The sequence below is a fragment of the Oreochromis niloticus genome, linkage group LG17, assembly GCF_001858045.2.
Source record: "Oreochromis niloticus isolate F11D_XX linkage group LG17, O_niloticus_UMD_NMBU, whole genome shotgun sequence".
NCBI lineage: Eukaryota > Metazoa > Chordata > Actinopteri > Cichliformes > Cichlidae > Oreochromis > Oreochromis niloticus.
The window spans coordinates 18,443,048-18,453,732 of NC_031981.2; the positions used below are offsets into that span (position 1 = coordinate 18,443,048).

General features: G+C 39.9%; 1 long non-coding RNA gene across 1 annotated transcript; it reads left to right on the plus strand.

Annotated features, from left to right (window-relative positions):
* Positions 1-1,554: 1,554 nt before the first annotated feature.
* Positions 1,555-9,079, plus strand: LOC102077406 (uncharacterized). The gene is made up of 4 exons (XR_269991.4): positions 1,555-1,928; positions 4,178-4,449; positions 6,505-6,585; positions 7,131-9,079. It is a non-coding gene; the product is annotated as an uncharacterized LOC102077406 (long non-coding RNA).
* The last annotated feature ends 1,606 nt before the right edge of the window (positions 9,080-10,685 follow it).

Consider the following 10,685-nt stretch of genomic DNA (forward strand, 5'->3'; position numbering starts at 1 on the left):
TACATAATACACAAAAATCATCTGGTATTTACCAGGTTCTAAAATCTTGTCGCAGTTAGCGAAGAAGCTGACTGTGTGGAGTGAGGAGGACCTAAGTGCAGACACGCAAAACGAAACTTTGATTTTACTAAGGACGAGACATTTATATAAAGCTGGTTAAACAGTACAAAATAAAAGGGCAAAGGTGAAACTAAACAGTAACCTACATGAAAAAATCCTGAATGTGAACCTGAACATGAAGACCTGGCATGGATGCATGAAAACCTAGAAACATGAATAAACAGTGAATAAAAACACGCAGACTAAATGCACACAGGAGGTGATCAGGGGAAGTGGAAACACATGGGGAAACAGCTGATTAGAATGAACATAATGACACCACAGGGGGAAGTGAAACTAAACACAGTGAACATGGGACACCAGACATCTTCAAAAAAACAACAAACATAACGGACGCAGACATGATGAACCGACAAGGGAGACTTAAACACAGGTGGTGATGACACAAAGCGATCTAAGAAACATTGAATTTAAACGGCGACATAGGCAAAATAAAATTAACTTAGTTAACCTAATGAACTTAAGCATAAACCACAAACATCAAAATATATTAAAAGTCAAAATGCTGGGTCAAATGACCCAGGATCGTGACAAATCTGGACTTTTACTGTGCCTTTGAAGCGCCTTGATTATTGTCTTTTTCAGCCATTCTGTTTTAATTTTGTCCTTGGGATCATTGTCCTTTTGCATGATCCAATTTGGGCTAAGCTTTTACTATTTGACAGATTTTATTTCAGAAACTGTTGTAAAAATCTGTGGTACACAGAGGAGTTCATAATCAGAGCAAGGTGCCCAGGCTAAAGTGGTATTGTGAATTATGGCCAGAGATTACCACTTTGGTCAGTAGACATTATAACAGATGTTTATTTTACCAGATGCAATGTTGCCAACCTAAACCATGTTACCATGTCCTTTTTAGAGACTTTCTCCTGGCAGGCCTTCCTAACAAAAAATATTTATTCTCTATTTTTTGAAGTGTACTTTTTCCACAGACTTTTCTATTTTGACTTAATGTTTGTTAAAGAACTGATGACATGGTATAATATGATGTATGTTCCTGTTGTGTGCTGCTGTGAATCTGAGGTTGTATTTAAATATTTTTAAGGCCTAATAAAGATCAGATTACTGAGTTTGCGATTTTGTGCCTTGATTTTTTTGGTTATTATGAAGCATTTTCTGTTTTGGTCATGATTTTGGCTGCTCTTAGTTCTTCTTTTATAGCTTTCAAATTTTTACCCCTCAGCCATAAAAGACTGGATTTTGAAGTTCATACCATAGATGCATCCACAAAAAAATCTCGGACGAGGTCAAATCTCGGTGACGTTGAACTCATCTGAAAAACTAAATAAACAAATACAACCCTTTCATGCATGAGTTATGAGAACCTCAGTGAAAATCTTTTTCCTGAGTGTTTTTATTTCTCTTTGGGCATAAAAAACGCCACTTCACTTGAATTTCTGTTTTACGTTGGTAGTCGTTTGTCTCTTGTGTCTTGTACTGTGTTTACTTCCCCTTTGTCTCATTATCTAGATTCTGTTCACCTGTGTCTCATTTCCCCCAGTCGTGTTCACTTCCATGATTAGCTTGTGTGTCGTTATAGCCCTGCTCTTCTGTTCTTTGTTAAAGTGTCTGTGATTCTTCTCTTTCTTGTTGTTTGGAGTCTGTGTTTCATGGCCTTCACAAACAACCTAAATAAAACTGCTTGCTTTTTGTTCAGTCCAGCCTGCCACCCATGTGTACATTTGTTTATGATAGATGTGTCACAGGGATGCCTCATTCTGCAAACAGGACTCAAAGCATCCACTGTCAGCATTTTGGTTCAAGACAGTACAGCACAATCCCAGAGGTCCAGTTCCCACACCTATCAGGTAAGAGATTTTTCTTTTTTAGCAGTATCACTGGTCCTTCACAGTGTTGGGCAGGTGGATTAATGTTGTAGCAGAGACTCTGGACAGCTTGTAAGATTCACCACAGCACCATAGCTAAACGGAGTTTTAAATCCTGGAAATCAGGGCAAAATTAAAGTAATAAAACAGAGAAGACAAATTCTTTTGTGTTCCTGGAACAAAACAGGAAAAAAATCCTTTAGCAACACTTTGCTTTGAGCAGAAAAGACAAATGGAACTGAGGTTTAACACTAAATTTGAATAATGTCAGCAAGAGCTGTGAACTAAAGAGAGCTGGAGGTGCACATAATCAACCAAAATAAAAACAGCAAACTATAAAATAATTCTAACTCATGATGCACCTAATATTAACTGAAAGGTCTTTTAAGGAAAACAAATAATTTTTCTCCAACATCCCATATTCAGTTTGTTAAATGTGAAATACCTTTAAAAAAATGTCAGAAAGCAACTGTTTCTGGAAGGAAATAATCAGAATTAAAAAACCCACACGTCTGATTTTATTTCTCAACTGCGAAAGAAAATGTATCAACAATCTTCACCTGTAAAAACATGACCATGTATCGTCAGCTTGTCCACCTGTTTGGACAGGTGGACAGATGAGGTCATGCACGAGTCTCCATGGACTGTGATGTTCGCAGATGACATGTTGATCTGTAGTGAGAAAAGGGAGCAGGTGGAGGAGAACCTGGAGAAGTGGAGACATGCTCTGGAGAGACGAGACAGAATGCATGTGTTTTGGGGTGGGGGGTGAAGGTAGATGAGCTTAAATATCTGGGGTCAGCCATCCAAAGCAACTGACAGCACACACGAGACATGAAGAGGAGAGTGCAGGGAGGGTGGAGTGGGCGGAGACAAGCGTCAGACGTGATTTGAAAGGGAAGGTCTAAAGGATGGTAGTGAGACCTGCTGTGATGGATGGTTTGGGAACAAAATAACTTACAAAAAACAGGATGCAGAGATGAAGACGTTAAGATTTCCATTGTGAGTGATCAGGGTTGGACAAGATTAGACATGAATACATCAAAGGGAGGGCTCAGGTTTGGAGATGAGGTTAGAGAGCCAATGTTTGGACATGTGCAGAGGAGGGATAGTGGATATATTGGACAAAGGATGTTGAATATGGAGCTGCCAGGAGGGAGGAAAAGAGGAAGGCACCTTTATGAATGTAGTCAAAGGAGTTTGCAAAGAAAAGCGTCTGGACTTCTTTAAGTTGCTTGAAGACGTCTTCAAGCAACTTAAAGAAGTCCAGACGCTTTTCTTTGCAAACTCCTTTGACTACGATGACCTGGATGACTGAGAACCTTCACAGACTTTATGAATGTAGTGAAGGAGGATCTGCACAGAGTTGGTGCAACAGAGGAGGATGCTGAGGAGGATGCTGAGGAGGAGGCGGCAGATCATGTGCTAAAAGAAGCAGCGCAAAGATATGTTCATAAATGGTACAATGGTGCATATTAGTCTGATAAGTTGGTAGGATTTTGTTTCCTTACTTATCTAGTAGGAATGGTACCAAATGAATGGTGTTTTTTGTATCTTATCACATCCCAGAGATACTTCCATCAATGTCTGTTCATCCAAGGTCCTTTTTCTTTCTTTTAGGCTACTTCACTGTCCTTGTTTGCCTCCTCTTACAAGGGAAACTCTTTTTATTTAAGATGTTTTGGCATCCACCTCATCAGCTTCCAGAAGAAAGCTAACTATTACTACTGGGAAAACAAAAGCAGTCTTTTTTTTTTTCTTTGTGTGTTGGTAGCACATTCAAGCCTTGAGTTTTCCCAGGGGATGCATGATTGACATACAATATAGTCATATTGAGGGTTATAGACAGCCAATCTAAACGCTGATGTTGTCATTACTCCATAGCGATTGCAATGTGCAGTAAACATTTACCTCATAATCGGTTCAATCAAAATTTCTCTTATGGCCCATGATTCATCCACCACTTTGATTTTAGGGCTGTAACAGACAGTAAGAGGATTCGTGTTTTATTTTCCAGGCTTACATGTACCTTTCACCTTTCAGTTATTGTCAAACTGTTTTATAAAAAGTATAGAAAATCTTCTGTGATTAAAATATTGGACTTTTTAATCAAGGAAATGCATTGCCGTCAAAGCAACTTGAAGTGCCCATCCATCCATCTTCTGCTGCTTGTCTGGGTGTGTTTGTGTAGCATTTATAAGCAGAAATTCCCAGATCTCGCCTCTCCCCAGCTCCTGTCTCCAGGGGGTATACAAGGCATTCCCAAAGAAGCAGCCAAGAAACATAATCTCTCCAGGGTGTCCTGGGTCAGACCAGAGGGTCTCCTCCCTGGTGGACATACCCAAAACACCTCACCAGGAGGTGCCCAGGAGGCATCCTAGTCAGATGCCTGAACCACCTCACCATGTTCCTCTTGATGTAGAGGACCCGCCAATCTGAGCCAATCTCAAAAGACAGCACTCCTCTTCCTTTCTGTCAGCTTGAGGGCAGACAAGTTTCAGAGGTAGGTTTTTTTTTTGGTTTTTTGCTGCTTGCATCCATGATCGGATTCCACTGATCACAACCTGCAACAGTAACAATATTAATAGGAACACGAGTGTAAATTGTAACATTAAATCTTTTAGCTATGGTTTTTAACTACACTGAGTCCTGAGGGAAATGTCTGGATTTTTAGAAACCACTTGCTTAAAAACATTGATAGTTAGTCAGTGTCTTTTTGATGTGTACAGTGGATTTGACTTGTCCATCCTGTAAGGTTAACCTGACAAGTGCACTGACTGTATATAAAAGATGGCACAGCGTTTGTTACTTGTTGCTGGTTTGTGTATTCCATCCTGAAACCCCATTTTTCTCAGTTTTTATTTTTTTTGGTTTTTAATTGAATGCAATGAGCAAAGGTGGAATCTTAGAAAACAAAAGGAATCCTGAAAGCAGCTTGGTTAAATGGTAACCATGCTCTGAAAAATGCCCTGCTTTATTCTCTTCTGTTTTACATTAAATCAGATCTTATTTTACAAATATTATATTCAGTGCTATCTAAAATTATTTACATGTCTCATTGACTTGAAACCAATAGAGCTGCCACCTGCTGTTTCCTATTGGCTTTACTTTTGAAACCTTAGCACTACAGCCATCATTTGTGTACAGTCTGTGTATGAAACTGCTGCCAATTAACCAAACCTGCCATAACATCTACCTACATCAGGTAGAATCGAGTGACAATTCTCACTTAATCACCACAAGTAACCTACCCTTTGAGATAGTTATATTCTTTTTACGTAGTTATTTAAACATCTTAGCAGTAGAGTTGTTTAGCCACATGCAAAACAAGCTTAAAAATTACATATCAAATTGATGTGAAATGAATTGATATGAGTGGGACATCACTGGTGGTGACCCTGACTTGTTGCCCCAGACACCAATCATGACCCCATATGCTGGAGACAAGCAAAAGCACTTTTTGATGCATTTCTGTTTTAATATTTTTTTTCGCAAAGATTTGCAAGACCATATAAAAATGTATACATTCTGATACAGTAAGGTCAGGATTAGGTTTAAACACCACTGACTACTTGGGCCTCATATCAATCAGCCTTGGGGGGGTTGAGGTTGGGACCATTTTGTCAATGGAAGGTCTCCATTTTTTGTGCTATCAAATTATGTATGCTGCTGACGATGTGCGGTGCCTTTTTGAAACTCTTGACAAAAATAAAAACCTGTCTGTCCAGTAATGGCATGTGTTAGTCTAATCACGATAAGTAGTAACACTGATGGAGTCTAGTGGTTCGTCTGTGTGGGAGAGTGACACTGTTAGCTTGGGGTGGCTATTTCAGGGCTTTTCCATGCTACATCATCAGCACCCACACACATGAGTGCCAGCACTCACATGCTGTGTTCAACTCCATTAATACACAGATGCATACAGAAGCTTTTCTGCAATCTAGTCTGTAAGTTCTGCCGTTCTTTGTTCATGCGAAACAAAAAATCTTAGCAGCACACCAATTCCTTCTCTTTTGCCTTGTTTTGTGTTGTTGTTGTTTTTTAACATCAAAGTACAAATTTTTATTTCATCCTCTGTTTCCATCACATATTGGAGAAAAGTCAGATAAAAATGATGCTATTTGTTTCTGAGTATATAATGCCAGCACTGAGCAAATAAAGAACATAAAAGGACAAAAACACACTTTAATTAATTGCTCTTAGTAATCCAACCTCTCATGTCTCTCCTGTCTTTATAACTCGCCCACTCGCCTTCTTACATCGCTCTTGGTTTCACCCCAGTGCATCAATGGCAACGTGATGCCTCTGACAGAAATACTTGTAATTATCCTCCCACACTCCTGTCTCTTGAAGCTGATTGGATGGCAGTTTGCGTTCCGATGTGCTAGCCACCACCTACACCAGATCTGTCATTTTCCTGTGACCCCCCCCTCCCCCCAACCACCACCTCTTCCCCAAAGCCATCAACATCCAGTACCCCCCTGCTTTCTGCCAAATGCTCCAGCAAACACCTCCTACCCAGGATCCTGTTTGAACCATGTCTCCCATTGAAATGCAGTTTAGGTGAGCTGGCAGGTGACGCACAGCCACACATAACGTAAGCACCTAAAGATCCCAAGCACAGGCTGCAGTGATGCAGGTGAGTAATCCTTATCGCTCCTGCCCTAACGCATACTGTGTAGTTTACTTTCTTTGTTTGCAAATCCAGTTTACATTTAGAATTCCTTCCTGTTTAAGCGTATACTCCATATTTCTATGCATTCCTAAACGTGAGGACTGGTGGACTTCCTGACATCAGGAGGAGTGATTTTCCCTACAGTTTCTATTGCTTGATAGAAATCCAGATGCTAGTGTCACTTTAAATAATAACAGCTTGCAACTAATCAGATGCTGATGGGGTGGTAAAATACTGTCATGTTTTTTGGGTTTGGCTTTTCAGATTTTTCTTTAACTGTTGCCAATATCAGATTCCACTGTAATCTAGTCCAGTTCTGAACTAACACATGTATGCAAAAGAAGAATATGTTGCACGTAGCATGCTGTAGTACTGTAAACACAGAGGCCACTGAAGTCATAAGCAGTTTCATTTCTGAGATCTGCAGTAGATGTTAGTAACATTTTCATTAGATAACAATAAAAGACAGTCTATCAATAATGTTTTTTTTCTTCTTGTTCCCTTTGCAGAGCAATGACTTCCAGTTCTGTGTGCATGTTTACAGTCTGCTGATACAGAGCTGGATGCAGGAGCAGTTGAATCATGATGTTTGAGGAATCACTGATTTTATCAAACAAATGTCATTATATATAAAAGATCATATATGATCAGCTTTCTTTTGATTTGTGCTCTTGTGGAGAAAAAAAATAAACTCAGACCAGAGCCACTTTGGTCTGCAGTGTGACCATAGTCACATATGGGTACTATTAGGCCAATAGACCCAAGCAACACATATAGGGATAGTCATGATTTCTGAATATTTCAATAAACTGGCAAAAAAGAAGGAAAAAGAAATTACAGTATTACTAGGCAATGGTTAGCACTATGCAAATTTCTCACAGCAAGAAGGTCCTGGGTTCAAATGCACCAGCCAGGGGAGGCCTTTCAGTGTGAAGTCCTGGTACTCCAGCTTCCTCCCAAAGTCTAAACACATGCGTGGATTAGATTAAGTGGTAATCCTAAATTGTCCATAGGTAGGAATGTGTCTCTCTCTCCCAGACTGGTGACCTGTCCAGAGTGTACCCCGGCTTTCATGCTATGACAACTGGGACAGGCTCCAGTGCTCCTGCAACCCTGAACTGGATAAGATGGATGGACGTTACTACTCCCAGATGGTGGTGGTAATGCGCTTAGAAGCAGTTTGGCCGCCACCGTTGTACACCAAGCATGTGTGGCATTGCGTGATTACTAGCTGCTGTAAGAAAAAGAGAAACTGCTGCAGACCCTCAAAAGGTCCTGTGTGGGGGGGAAATGAGGTCAAGTTCAAACTCTTTCAGCTAAGGCATAAAATCTGCCAAAAACATTTGGAAGTGAACTCAGATGGATGATCTATCACTGAAGGTTTCTAGCTTTTGAGTAAAAGAAATATTTCAAGTTTGTTTTTCTCCGATACCGAATCATGATGTTCGCTATGGTTCATTCAAAACTGTACTGGGAAAGGCTTGATTTGACATAATGTTGTCCTTTTTTAAGTACTCTGACCATAAAATTGCCAAATGAAATGAGAAAATTGATCCAGGAATTCAAACTATGCAATCTAGGATTTTAATAACGCAATTCTTTTAAATCTTCAATTTAAAAGAATCGAAAGCAGTTTAGTCCGAGCGTTCTCTGAATATCTTTAAGTCTAATATATGCATCTGTCAACAAGCTGAGCAGTTCAACTTTGACCAAGAGAAAATGTCATCAGTTGTCCTTCTGAAAAAGCAACACTAATTGCTTTGAAAGTGCTCACCAAAGAAAAGCCACAACCTTGAGTGAGTGAGCCATGTTTGTAGTGATTGAGAGATCACAAATTCTTTGTTGGGCTGATGAATGAATTTATTTCCACAGCTCATCGTGCACGGGCAGGCATGTTAATTAAAAGCTTGCCGATGCTCTTGAACTTATTACCTAGCTTCCTGCTAATGAGCCAAATTTTTTAAAAAATGAATGCAGCAGCAAAAACAAGCTTTATCTAAGAGGACACTGGAGGGGAAAAAAAATCACTTACAGCTCTTTCACTACTTCACCTTTACAGAGAAATAACTCTTTTTCTTCCTCACTGCCCATATCTGCGCTGTAATGGCTAGTAATTTAAGGGAAATTAACATTTTGACATGCTCCTCAGGGGTTGAGAAAAAGTGAAGAGGGGATAAGAGAAAAGAAGAGGGAGGGAGGATGTACAGGAGATAGAAAAAGAAGATGAATTAGTATTTAATTCTGTATGGTAGAATATTTAGTCCAAGGGTTAAGTGCAGTGGAGCTAACCATCTTCTGTACTCCTACAGGTTGAGAAGTCCTAAAAAAACACAAACAAAACAAAAACGCAGACACAGCAGGCTGAGATGACAGAAGACATGACCACCAACCTCTGAGAGCAGATTTCAAATTTAATTGTGGTTCAGATCGACTTTTTTTTAAAGTAGATTCTCAAATGTCAAAATTTTGTCAGTCAAGCCTGCAACAACTAATTTTAACAAGGTTGGAGTAAATATGCAGACTTTGGAAATTAATACTCCACAAGCTGCGTAAAATGGCTGAGGAGGTTTCACCTCATTATATTTCTGTTTTTAAAGATTTTAATAAGTCAAGTCCTGGAAGAGCTGACCTCAATCCCTCTGGGCCCCAACAAGACCGCTTCTTCGTATTGTTACTAAATACCTGCATAACTTGCATGCCAATCTACTTGGCTACTCAACTAGAGCTTTGACACCCATTTCTATTATCTGCCCAGTGAAAGGCCACTATCACTTGTTATCAGTCAAATACATGTTATCAGTACGCAATCTCTTCTACCTTCTAGCAATCTTGGTGGGCTTTTGTTAACCATTGTATTCAAGGATAAATGGAGTGCAATTGCAGATTAAGTGGAAGGCATCTAGCTGTTGGAAAAGGTGCACATAAACTCCTCAAAGTAAATGTGACAGAGTGCATTTGGTAAAACCATGATCTTTAGTAGTTTTGGTTCCTACAACCAATCATACAGAAAATGGAAACAAAAATAATCAGAGATGAAAGTGATGAAAGTCCAAAAGATTGACTATATTTGTGTTTTGTGGTTGAGAGTTGCCTAGATTGTCACTGCCCCAGCTCTTGGCCTCCCATCTGCTGTTCACTGACGTGTCTTTAGATGGTCTCATTGGAATGGTGGCTGTCAGGAAGCCATTCTTATGGAAAACCACAGTTGAGCAGTATCAGTCATGGATTGGCCTCCCCAGAGCTCAACCTAAAGATTATTGAAGCAAATCATCTTGACAGAGAACAGAATAACAAAGAAGCCAACATCCAAAGAAGACATTTGAATGTCCTTCAAGAAACCTGGAGAACTAATCCTCAAAACTATTAAATTTGGATAAGGGAGCTGAGTCAATCTGGAAGAATAAAGGGTTCATGCCAAATATTTTGTCTTGTATAAACTTTTCCCATTTCAATAAATCACTGCAGCTATTTACTTAGCAAAATATAAAGAAACAAGGGTTGGGTCGAGACTTTTCACAGTATTGTACAAGTTTTAATTGCATGAACATCTTAAAACATTTTGAAACAACCAGTGATTAAACCTTATGACATCATTGTCTTGCTCCTATTTTTTTTTTTTTTTTTTTTACTTTTCATTATTCTTTTCTTTCTCTCATTCTTTGTCTCTCGCTTCATCCCCAGCAGGGCCGTGTGGATTAGCGCTGAAAGCTAATGAAATGTAATTACCACCTTTGTCGATAAGAATCGATCGTCTTGGGTCTCACAGACCCCTTCCCAGAGAGGGTCCCGGAGGGGCCAGTGTTGCAGCAGCAATGGCTACAACAGCACCGCTCCCTCCCCCAGTGTCCGGGCTCCATTTCCTGTCTGGTTGCCATGAGCAATGGGAGATAGCATTGACAGGGCAGTATGAAGTGGAGTCAGATCTGTCGGATGGTCCCTCAGCGTGGCCTCGCAAAGGGGAATGAGATTCCTTATCAAATCAGCCAGATTAGAGAGAGGGTCTTAGGGAAAAACGTCAATTCCTACATCAAGCACAAGAAGATCAGGGTTTGCCATGTTTGTGC